We start from the raw sequence: 12,229 nt of genomic DNA, 5'->3' as shown, positions 1-12,229 counted from the left end.
TTCTAGGTTCAAAATCAGCAAGTAAACAAGTACCTTTCAACTTACTTCTTGTCATGGTTCCTTTAGATTTGTCTCCAATGATCTGATTTGCTAAATGATGTCTCCTAACATATTTTGCTAATATAGGTTCCTTGTCTTTTGAAGGAATTTCATTGTTATCCTCTTGCACTTCAACTTCAGGTTCTGGCTATTCTTGCTTAGTAGATATTGGCTTGGGTCCTTCAGACTCAGTAAACACTTGCTCGGTAGCATCTAAATGTAATTCGAGTTGTTGTAGCTCAGTTTGAACTTCCTATAACTCGGTTACTGATGACTCAGGAGTAGAAGATTCCTGATTGACTGGTATTGTATCAGGTTCAATGAAAACAAACCTTCTATAATCTTCTGGTTCCCTTTTGCTTTCTTCTCCAATCCTTTCTGCAAACTCATCAACTTTCACATGTGCACTTTCTATGACTTTGTAAGTAGACAAGTTCAAACATCTATATGCTTTACTTTTGCAAGAGTACCCCAAAAATATTCCTTCATCACTTTTCACATCAAATTTTCCTTTTCTAGATTCTCTCAAAATGTAACATTTACTTCCAAATACTTTTAGATAACTTACATTAGGTTTATAGCCATATCATAGCTCATAGGGAGTTTTGAATGAGTCTTTCTTTAGTTGTACTTGGTTCAAGGTATGAACTACAATGCTGATAGCTTCCTTCCAGTATTTGATAGCAATGCTCTTTTCAATCATTAAGGTTCTTGCACAATCCATGATAGATCTGTTCCTCCTTTCAACTATTCCATTTTGTTCAAGAGTTCCAAGTGCTGATACCTACCTTTTGATTCCTCTTTCAATGCAAAAGTTATTGAACTCATGTGAAATGAATTCTCCACCTCTGTCTGACCTCAAGCATTTCAATCTTTTCTCTGTTTCCTTTTCTACTCTGGCCAAATACCATTTGAATTTCTCAAATGCTTCTGATTTGTTCCTTAGATACATGACAGTCATCATTCTTGAGTAATCATCAACAAAAAGAATGAAGAACTTTTCTTCAGTATAGCTTTCAATTCCAATGGGTCCATATAAATCAGTATGCACAATTTCTAATATATCTTCAGATTGATAGTTTTTACTTTTAAAACTAGTCTTTCCCATTTTACCAATCTGACAATTCATGCATAGACCGACTTTTGATTTCTTTATGTTAGGAATGCCTCTTACTTTCTTGAATTTTCTTATCTTTACCAAATTAACAAAATTGACATGATGCAACCTTTTATGCCATAACCAACTTTCTTCAACTTGAGCAATAAAACATGAACATTCACCAAGTTCAAGATAGAACAAGTTACCTCTAGTTTGAGTGCTTGATCCAATCAGCTTTCCTTTGTCATCCAGCAATGTTTCTTTTCCATGCATGAATTCTACTTTGAATCCATTATTGAGTAGTTGTGCCACACTCAACAAATTATGCTTTAGTCCTTCTACCCAATAGGCATTATCACATATAAGTTCTTTGGTTAGAGAGATTCTTCCTCTTCTTTTTATGTAACAAGGTTCATTATTAGCAAACCTTACACTACCACCATCATAGTCTTCAAAGTATTCAAACTTAGTTTTATTACCAGTCATGTGATGAGAACAACCACTATCTATGATCCATGTATCATTTTTGCTCATATGAGAAATGAGTGCCATTTCCTCATCATTATTAGACTCCTCTTTCATAGCAATATAGACAATTTCATCTTCTTCTTCATCATTAGAATCATTAAAATCTTTAGCCATAAAACATGTTTTCTTACCTTTATCCTTGAATGATTTGAAGTCTTTCTTGCCATTGTACTTGTAACCTTTCTTCTCATCTTTGTTCTACTTGTTTGGGCACCTAGTAGCAATATGACCAACTTCTTCACATGAAAAATAGATTAGAGGAAATTTACCTTTATATTTTCCTCTGCCTCTAGAATATTTCCTTGCTAGTAGAGTTTCAATAACCTCAAGATCACTGTCTAAACTTTGGTCTAATTCATTTTCACTTTCTAACTAAGATTCCTTTTTCTTTTTGCTTTTCTCCTTGAGTGAACGCTTGGATTCAAATGCTGACTCAATGTTCTTGGCAGTTGGCACATAATTGTCAAAGTTGTCTAGCTCAAATGTAGTCAATCTTCCAACTATGGCTTCTAGAATTGTCATATGATTTGCTTCACATCTTCTTTCTTGAATTGTAGAGACTCTAATTGCATAAATGGGTAGTAATGTTATGAGCACTTATAACTATCTCCTCTTTGATATCTCCTCCAGATGCTTTGATTGCACTGACACATGCTTTGACTCTTTCAACATATTTTGCAATGTTTTCATCCTCTCTCATCCTCATCTGCTCAAATTGTCCTCTCAGACTTTCTGCTTTCGCTCTTCTTACATTATCATCTCCTCCATAGATTTCTTTTAGATTTTCCCACATTTCAAGGGCAGATTTGCAGTCCTTGATGTCATCAAATTCTTCATAACTTAGAGCAGATGCTATATCTATCATCATAATGTTGTGGGTCTTCTTTTCAGCAATATCATTGACAGATAGTGTACCAGCTAGTTCTGCATATTTTTCATCAAGGTATTTTAGTCATGTATCTCGAATAGAAGCTAGATGAAGTCTCATTAATCCTTGCCATGCTGAGAATTTTTCCTTGTTAAGTCTTGGAATTTCCCTCTTATAAGACATCCTGATCTTTGGCTTAGATCCTTGAAATCTTATCCTGTAAGCACCAAAAGCTTTGATACCAATTGTTGGAAATATAGATGAAGTAACTAAGAGGGGAGGGGTGAATCAGTAACCACAAAAAAAATTCCAAAAATCCCTTAGATGTATATAATTACTTACTGCTAATACTCGATAAATAGTGCAGGAATACTGTAACTTAGTAGATTAACTAGTTACTGATCATCTAACATTCATAGTTATTAATATGCATGCAAAGGTTAAATAAATGAACACAAGAGACACCAGATTTAATGTGGAAAATCAATATGGGAAAAACCACCAAGTAACCAGTCACCAATTTTTCACTCTTCTGAAGTGAGCCCTGCTAGGAGCCAACCCTATTAAAGGTTACAAATACACACTGTTAGGTGTGACCTTGTTAGAGGATTTAATCACCTTGTTAGGAGTGGCCTGGTTAGAGGTCTTTAGAAAAATTCAACTGAACTATCACCTTGTTAGAGGATTTACAAAATGGCTTTTAAACCAACTCTATAAAGAGATTCTGGATTCACTGTTACAATGATTAGAAAGCAACAATGAAGTGACCTGAATGATATGCAACTTATCTTTTTGCTGATTACAGATCTCTGTTATGCTTTACTGGATCCCTAATGATTGAATAAAACTTTGCAGCTCTTCCAAGATATCTAATCCTTCATCAGAATTCGCTCAATATTCGCTTATTCCATCCTCATCCATATATTCACTCTCACACTTGAACTCACAACTTGAACATCTATATATACCTTTCAGATTATCAAGTTGGCTCAAATATAAGTTACAACAACTAAAAAAAAATCATTACATTAGTCAACTACATTTATTGCACGAAATAATCAAAACAATAAAATCCTTTGATGCCCGAGTGATCTTGGTAGATATAACTTTTCTTCGTTAACCTTAGGAGCTCGGTTAACACTAACTTTCTGCTACACAATCCTTTGATGCCCGAGTGAGCTTGGTAAGAACTAACTTTACTGTGTAATGTTCAGGAACATTCGGTAGACACTATAAATTGCTTTGCTAATCATCTAAGCTCGGTAGACTCTATCTGATGACTGATATGACATTTTTTTAACATCAAAGACAATACAAAATTAACAATTATATCCAACAGTAGGACTTGAGTCATGCCATCCAATGGTAATTGATTTATGTGGGGAAATCTTAGCACTAGAGGTAGAGAAAAATATTGAAGTCTTTTAACCATATTATCAAAATTATCCTCTGTGATCTTGATGAAGGGGGTTGTGTCATCAGTAAACTATGTTTTAAGAAGTTTTTCTTGATTAGGAAGAGATATTCCTTTAAGTGGAGTCCCAAGAGTACAAGACCTCAAGATATAAAATAGTGGATATATAGCTAGAACATAAAGAGAGGGTGCAATAGGGTAACCTTTTCTAATGGATCTTTGTGGGACAATTGGGTCAGAGAGATCACCATTGATATCAAAAATAGTAGAGGAGTATTTGAAGAGTACCTTGATGCAATTACAAAAATATTGAGGGAACCCAAAGGTTGTAAGTATCCCCAAGAAAAATACCCACTCAATACTGTCATATGCATTTTCAAAGTCCAAGAGGACTATGAAAACTTATTGTCCACTCTCCTTAGCCTAGTGAAGAACTTCCCAACTTGTTATCAAATTTTCAAGGATGTTTCTTTCCTTAAAGAAACATGTTTCAATCTCTACAACCACTTCTTTGAGAAAGTCAACTATCCTTCTATTTTGGAGTTTAGAAATGATTTTATAAGAGAGGTTAAGAAGTGTAATTGGTCTCCAATTACCAATATGATATTTATCTTCTTTCTTAGGAATTGTCTTGATGATTCCCCTATTGATCTCTTCCCCTAAATATCCTTTAGGGTATGCTTCATTAAATAAGTTAAAAGTTTCAAACAAATTCAATCAATGCTTTTCTTGTAGAATCTAGTGAGGAAGCCATCAACACCAAGAGACTTATCCTTTTCCATATCTCTAATAGTTTCTTTGATATCATCAATTGATATTTCCTTAATCAAAGTCCTCTTCTAATCTTCCTAGACTTTGTTATGAATTAGTTTCAAACAGTTTGGAAGGGATTCTTCTTGGGATTCATTTAAATAAAATATGATCTATTTAATCTCCCAAGGATCATTGGTGAATCCCATATCTCCCTGAATGCATTCAATTAATTCTTTAATAAGATTTTTTTGTTTTGATCTAATTAGGCTAAATAAATATTTAGATCCCCTATCCCCTTCATGAATCCAATTAACCTTAGCTTTGATCTTTTGTCCCTAAAATGCATAATTTTGAATTTTCTTGAGTTCTAGAACAAGCATTTTTTCTTCTCTCTATTATTGAGGGCTAGATTCCAAATCATTAAGTTTATTATATAGATAGGATTCTTCTTTATTCCTATCTTTAGCCTTCTTACACACACCCCCCCGACCAATTTGATATAAATTTTTCCATAGTCTGGTAGAAATATTCCATTGATCAATGAAACTTATGTTTTCATTACACAGTCTAGAAATATGAGTTACCATTTGGATAGCTTCAGAGGTGTCTAAGTCATTGAGAAGGGAGAAATTTAATTTTAAGGAATCTTTCTAGCTATGGTTGAGTCCATTTCTACACAATATTTCTAAATAAACTCCAAAGAAAATAGGAGATTGGTCCGAGATTGGTGCTGGGAAGACTTGAATGGGAGAGGCTCTAAGGTCTAAAAGAAAATAAATAAGGAGGCATATACATATACTTTATTTTTGTAAATATGATTATTTGACCAAGTGAACTGACTATCAAAAAAGAGGCTTGTTTTATTACAAATGCGATCAATGAGGTGCAATTATTTTTTGAATTTGGTCCAGAGAGAGAACTTAGTGTCTTTCCATGAGTTCTTGATACCCCCACATTTATCTTCTCCATTTTCAATAATGCTAAAATTACTTAAAATAATCCATCAAGCCTTTGGTAATGACATGACCACCCAATCCCATATTTTTCTCTATTACACCAATCATTTACTACATAAATGTTGCTGATGCCAATGGTTTTATCATTTTAGACTACATTTTTATATATGAAGAGCAAAGAATATGCTTAAATTTGAGGATAGACATCTTTATCACATAAAGACATGAAAGGCCACAAATTTCTTATGCATTGCTTCAAAAAGACAATTTTCATACAAATCTAATTGATACCAAAATACAAAATATGCAAATACAAAAAATTAAAGAGCCACTTTGTCATTATCACACAATTTATACATAAACAATTTAATATTTAATTTAAAGTAACAATTAAGCAATATTTGATTCAATGCTGAATTTATTTATTTTAAACAAAAATAAATAAAAGTATTATCATAATTTTATTTTGAGTATAAATTTTTATACCATTTCCATATAAATGTTCAATAATTCTTGTCAGACCAAGAAACATCAAAATATTAAGTTCTTTAGTACTATATGAAAGAATATGGTTGTACTAAGGATAGACCACTAATGCTTATCAACAATTTTGCATCACTACAATTAGACAACATGTGGAACATAAAAGATTGTTTTTAAGGTACTAAGATTAAAGGTCAAAATTGTCTACAAAACAAAGAGAATAGTAAAGCACACAATCTTTTAATAGGGATTTTAGAGTTTATGACTTATTTTTTTGTTGAGTTACTAATTCAATTTAAATTGGGTAAATATGATTTTCTTTCTCATTTTTTTTCTCTAGATGTTATTCCAAGGATTGTTTGTGTGTGTGTGTGTCTGTACGCGCGCGCGCATGGGCGTTCGTGCGCATGCATGCACGCATGTGTATTTCATTCCTTCTAATACTAGAATTGAAGGTTTGACTATTGTCCCTACTAAAAGTAAGCCTATAGATTTGACTACTATTGTTATCTCAACTTCTCCTATTCCTAAATGGATACAATTATCCAAACTACTTTATTGCAAGGGTAGGTCCCATGATCCAAGATGAATTTTTCCCGTTTGGGGTGAAACAAAATGGAAACACCCCTCCCCCCTTCTCATGGGAAGAGGAGAAATGATTGGCTTCATTTCATATATATTTCATTATAATGAAAGAATAATATCTAGAATGAATAAAGTTATCAAGGCTACTCTATTGTGACGGGGAGGATGTAATTGGATTGCTTCCACTAGTCCTTCCCTTCACTAAGGACCTTCTAGGCTTCACTTATAGCCTACTAGGGTTCCCCTTTGTCACCCTACTCTTAGAGGATTTCTGTTTTATCCTCTACACCTTCCTATCCAATTTCACCAATGTATTTTCTTCTTGCACCCCTCAATGAGTCACTTCAACAAGCCTTCTAGACTCCCCTTTTACCAAACTCGATCTTCCTATCTTCTACCAGGAGTGAGGGATTCATACTAATTTTTTTTGGACCTCACCTATCCTTTTGGTCTCAAAATCCATGATATTCCTTAGCATTTTCACCAATGTAGATCGAATTGGCCTAGAAATGTCCTAATAGAATTAGACCTCCAAAATTAGTTTTAAGGCTCTCATACCAAATTTTTATTAACAAGGCGGTATAAAAAATTTAGTTATGAATACCCTTTTGGAAATAATAAGATATTTTGTGGGTATCAATCTCCCAACCTATCCATACACTCCCTTGTTATTTTTTTGTGCCTAAAAAAAAGGGTTTTCGATCTTTTGGTCAACATTCATTAGGGTCTATTAAAAACCTTAGAAAGACTGATCATGGAAGCTTCTATTTCACATGGGGATTCCTCGCACATCCATCCTTCTTCTACAACTCACAGATTGAACCATCTGATGCATTCAATCTACTCATATTCACTTGTTAACTTTGTGACCACTTAATCATGCATCAAAGGCTTCTCCATGGTTATGTACACTACACTATGGATCCACTCCCATGTACCCAAAAACCATGATGGTTCCATGATGAGGATTCTTGGAGGAGCCATTTTCCCAAAAACTATCAATGCAAGAATGACATACAACTTATGTACAAATGATTTATTACCTATACACAAATGAACTCTAAAAAAATTGAAATATAAAATGAAAAGTAGTATAATAACAAGAAAAATAAGGATCCAACACAAAAATGAGTATTTCAATCTAGTAGTATATACATTCAACCAAGAAACTCTAAAACTGTCACAGAGTGGATTGCATTTCGTGGATCCACTTGTACAATATTGTTTTTTATAACTTCCAACCTTTGGGATTGGTTTACTTCATCATTTATAAGTTCCTTAAGAGGTTTTAGGTAGTTAGAATAACCATCAACCTCTTTCTTGTGTTATGCAACTTTCCTATCAAAAAATTGTCAAGCAACTTTCAAAATTGCTAACAACTTTGACAACTTTTTGCATTTTTGAGCAATTTTTCTTTCCTTTACTTGGGAACTTTCAAACCTATCTATTATAATCTATTAATGATGTCTAGGCATGTTTTAGCCTTCAAGACATCACTGACATAATTTTTTCCATTTTTTTCCTATTTGACAACTTTTGCACAATTGATATCTTTTTGACCTCTTCTCCCCTTCTTTCTCTAAATGACATGTAAGATCTCTAATCCATGCAATAGGATGTAAAAACATCATGGAGGGAAATATATGTTAAAAAACATACATTCCTCATGCTATTATGGTCCTAGATGCATGACCCCAAACACACATGACACTAAGCAATCAAACCAAAATCTCCTAGAATGATAACTTCACGTAGGAACAAACTCAAACAAAGAGATGACCTAGTAAGGTCCAAACTCACCCTGCTGACTTGGCTAGAGCCAATACATGCCAAAATCAACCTAGAAACCAAAACATGGGGCTTTGACTAGGTGCTCCTATACTAAGATTGGGGGGTCCATGATCCAAGATAAATTCTTCCCATTTTGGGTGAAACAAAATGACAATACCCCCTTTTCCCATTCTCATGGGAAGAGGAGAAATGATTGGTTTCATTCCATATAAATTTCATCACAGTGAAATAATGGTATTTAGTAATCTTAATTTCTTAGGAAAAAAAAAATCAATATGGTGCAATTTATTTCTCCAATCCCTAAGTACATATTTTCTATTAGGCATTTCTAAACCCCTGACATTCCATCTTTCAAAATTAAGCATCAAGTTTTATTTTGGGTTTTTTGAATACCATAGAGCCTATTAAATTAGTCAGGAAATTCAAATATTTTATCTCTATTGTTCATGCTATTGGTCTTAGAAATTAAATTCCTATCAAGCACTTTCCTTTTCTTTTCTTTCTTCTTAGCTGCAACCATAGTGAATCCTTCATCATTAGAAGTATCCATATTCATGGTTGAAGGATTTTCCTTAGATTTATTATTTTCAATTTCATATTCACTATTGGATACAAATGCCCCCTCTTTACTTTTAGAACCCTTTCCCTGTGGAACCTCTACCAACTCAGTGCCATCTTCCCTATTTTAAGGGATGTATTCATTATCAACACTGTCTAGTTCCTTAAACTTAACATCTCCCTTCCCCATACTTACTCCTTTAGTAAGATTACTATATTGGTAGATGTTTTAAAAAAAATCTTTATTCATCCTTGATGCTCTATTATTGATAGATTGAATAGCTAATTGTTGGGAATTCTTCTTACCCGTGGTTACATGATTGCTCTTAGAAAAAAATTATTGAATAGACTTCATCAATTTAGGTACATTATTAAAAACCTCATTAGTGGTAATAACTTCATAGTATTCTTCAATAGTGGATTGGAAATGGTGAAAAAAGAGTTTTTAGTAGGAACATTAGGTTCTAAATGGCTACAAGGTTGCTCAATAGTGATAACATCAAATTAGAATCATTAAAATTCTTATTGGTAGGCTTAGCGGGATAATTGGAAATAATGGTGCTATGAACAACGGGCTTTGGTCTAATAAAGATTGAGCTTAGACTAGGAAATTTTTTCTTGTTGTGACCATTTTTTTGAAATAAAAATAAGCATTTTGATGACCTAAAAGGTCAATCTCCCATTCAAATAAGGATTCATCAAGCTTTAAAGCTAGCCTCCTAGGGACATCAACTTTAGGAGACAATACAATAAGTACTCTAGCATTGAGACGTGGTAAGGTAATCTTAGATTCCTCCACTTGAAGGATTTAGCTAAATTTCTTCAAAATATGGGGCAAGAAGGGCCAAAGGTCAGGTTGTAGATTAATAATCTCTAAAAAATGGGGTGAAGATCTTGTCATCACTTGTTCAATTTTACTATCAGCCGACTAGGGTAAGGATCTCAAAATATTATTTTCTACATTCCAAAAAGTTCTTCTAGGAAATTTTCTCTATTTAGTAAGGTTTTTAAAGAAGATGTTTTTTTTGAAGCATTCTACATAAACTAATCTTAATGCCTAATTTAGTTCCCCAAACATTATTCAACCATTTATCAAAAAATCTTCTTGAAGGTAGAAATTTAGAATCAACAACAACAAAAAAACTAGCAACATTTTTTAATCTTATTCTCTCATTCCTAATAGAAATATTCATATCATCATTTGGAGAAAGATGAAGGGTTCTAAAAATATCTAGAGGATCCTTACTATCTCCTCCTTCTTTGGTGCTTGCAGAGCAATTCTGTTGCATTCTCCTATCTTTGGAGATTCCCCTAAAAAATTCTCTAGTTTCCACTACCACCACCATGAAATATCCATCAAATTATATTGTAGAAGGGAAAAAACTCCAAAAATTCTTTGTAAGGACCATTTTTTATGCAAGAGAATCCTTGTGTTGTTGGCAATCTTACATCACCCAAAATAATTTTTTTGTTTTCTATTTTATGGTTATTTGTGTAACAGTTTGTATTGGACAATGCCTGTTTGTTATTTCTATATTCCACAAGCTTAGCTTCATATTGGGGACATATCATAGATCATTACCCTAAGTGCACACAATCCTATGAGATGATTGGCAAAATTTATGATTCATCTTCTCAGGTGTTGTTTTCTTGTGTTTCTCTTTATGTGAAGCCTGATATTTAATTCAACGAGGTTCTATATTTAAGAGTTTTCTTATGTGCTCTTGGATCTAGGTAAAAAGTTAATGTGTGGACCTATATCTAAGGCTGCGTAATTTTATCTCTTGTACAATGTATTTGGTCTTTAATTCATTTAGGTCCAGTCTTATAATGTAATACACCTTTCCTATTATTAGAGAATATGAACTCACAGTGACTTGTGTGTCCTCATGGCTATATACATAGTTTACTAGAGTCTTGGTATGTATCAAGAAGGTAGTATGAAAGTATTATCTTTCAAGGGATTCTTAGAGGAAGCTTGAATAGAGAAATTTGGTTTATAACTTAACATGTGCATTGGTCATAACTAGGAAGACCTTACAACCTGACATATATTATATTTTATCATGCGAGTTATCTTATGAATTAGTAGAATGTATGGTGAATATTTGATATAATTGAGGTCTATTGATAATAAAGTGTTTCTTGGAAATATATCTCATCTATATATATTGTGTGTTATATTTTTGGGGGGTTTGGTCATGTCCTTTGGAGATTCACCTTCCTTACATTGCATCAAGTTGTATTAGAGCCTAGTTCTTGTTGATGATTTGGTTGCATGAGCTAGAAGTTGATCTTGTTGGCAACTTGTTAAAGATGTTGTGGATTTGATAATTTCTAATTTGATCTTGGTTAAGCTTTGAGAGCTTGTAAAGACTTGAATCCTTAATTGTGAGGTGGAACATTAAAGTTATAGCTCATAATTACAAAATGACTTATTCAAGTTTTGTTGGAAATCCTGTTACATATCTATTGATTCTTTTTGGTGTATAGATCACTAAAGTTTGAGGCAGTAGCACCTTGTTGTAATCAATATTCCACCTAGAAAGATGAATCCTAGGAGGTTGGAGAATATTTTTTAAGAATTCAAGGCTGAGATAAGATCCAAAATGTCTTGAGAAGAAACTCTGAAGTTGGATATGAATATGTTGAAGCTTCTAAAGATCTTGAAGTACCTAAAGTAGAGATTCGTACAAAAGAAAAAAGTTTTCTGAAGGCTATGCCACAAGTTTGTAAGAGTCATAGAATGAAAGTCTTAAATTATTATGGTTCTTTAGATCTTGAGGATTTGATAAACTGGATTAATGATCTTGAAGATTATTTTGAACTTGAAAATATTGTAGATCCATAGAAGGTTAAGTTAGTATAAACTAAGTTGAAAAGCCATGTTGCCTTATGGTGGAAGAATTATAGAATGATAAAGAAGATAATGATGAACCTAATATTACTAGATGCAAACCCATATTTTTTATATTGAAGGACACGTTCATCCTTGAAGATTATGAAATTGAATTATTTAATAAATTGTAGAACTTGAAGTAGAAAGAAATGTCTATGAAAGCTTATACTGAAGACTTTTACAAGATACAAAGCATATCTAAACATTGGAATCTTCTAAGGAAAAAATTACAAGGTATGCTAATGGTTTGAAATTC

Source organism: Cupressus sempervirens, chromosome 6 (assembly GCF_028749045.1).
Source record: "Cupressus sempervirens isolate cs-2001-9-10 chromosome 6, ASM2874904v1, whole genome shotgun sequence".
In the NCBI taxonomy this organism is placed as follows: domain Eukaryota; kingdom Viridiplantae; phylum Streptophyta; class Pinopsida; order Cupressales; family Cupressaceae; genus Cupressus; species Cupressus sempervirens.
This window is presented reverse-complemented; position numbering follows the sequence as displayed.